This window comes from Hippocampus comes, unplaced genomic scaffold (assembly GCF_001891065.2).
Source record: "Hippocampus comes isolate QL1 unplaced genomic scaffold, H_comes_QL1_v1.1 scaffold444, whole genome shotgun sequence".
Lineage (NCBI taxonomy): Eukaryota > Metazoa > Chordata > Actinopteri > Syngnathiformes > Syngnathidae > Hippocampus > Hippocampus comes.
This window is the reverse complement of record NW_017805078.1, coordinates 105,817-106,888: the sequence shown is the minus strand read 5'-3', so window position 1 is coordinate 106,888 and position 1,072 is coordinate 105,817.

Genomic DNA, 1,072 nt, shown 5'->3' with positions numbered 1-1,072 from the left:
CGCTCACCAGATGCACTTGTTCATCGACCCATCGCATGGGTTTCCGCATCACGGCGTGCAGCCTTGCGACGCGGTATTTCTTCATTTCGAGGCCTTATTACGTATCGATCTGGAAACGTTTTCATTTTCTTACAAAATAATACGCATCTTTTTTTTTTTGTGGGGGGGTTCGTGTGGGGGGGGGGTGAAAGGGAGCGGCAAATAGTGTTAATTGCTCACTTTTGCAGAAAAGGCTCCTTCCCATAAATGTGCGCCAGATCCAATCGCGACCGGGCTCCTTTTGTCAGCTCACGCCTTTCTTGATTTTTTTTAAAAAAAATTTTTCTGAAGCTTTCTGAAATGTTCTGCGCCTCGGTGTGTTAATTCTTGGCTGATTTACAGGATTTCTAAATCCGGCTCCCACTTCAAGGTGACACTCGGGCGCTTTGTTGTTCGCAAGAACAGAAACGGGAGGGGGAGGGGGGGGGGGAGGAAACGAAGGGCAAAAGAAAACAAGGAGCAAAAAATAAATAAATAAATCAAGCAGCGGAGCGAGCGTCTATTTCTGTCGTGCGACAAGCCTCTCTCACCGCGTGTCAAAAAAACTTGAATTTTGCACGAGGGAGCGCGGCGGCGGCGTTCTTCTTCTTCTTCTTCTTCGACCAACAGCAGATCCAGCAGACGTCGATAACCTCCACGGTCGTCCACTCGGGGGCGCTCGCCGGCAAATTCATCATGCGGGTCGGCAGACGATTGAATCAAACGTGGGGTTTTTTTTTTTTTTTTTTTTGTTGCTGCTGCCAAATTGATTCTACCGTTCATAAAAGTGCACCGAGTAGGACGGTCGAAACCAAAACGCACGTGATTGCATTTGCGCAACAACTCGCATGACGACGACCTTTGAAATCCAAAGGCAAGGGTTGGCGTTGGCGCAACTCTTGCGCCGTTAAAACGGGCAACAAAAATATCTCCGGGTGGTTCTTATTTCTACCCGTGACATTTGGAAATTCTGCTGCTCAGAGTTGACGTTGAAGCCGTTGGCCTTGAGTTTGACACCTGTGCCGAGCGCAGGGTGTCAACGAGAGTCCTTTGG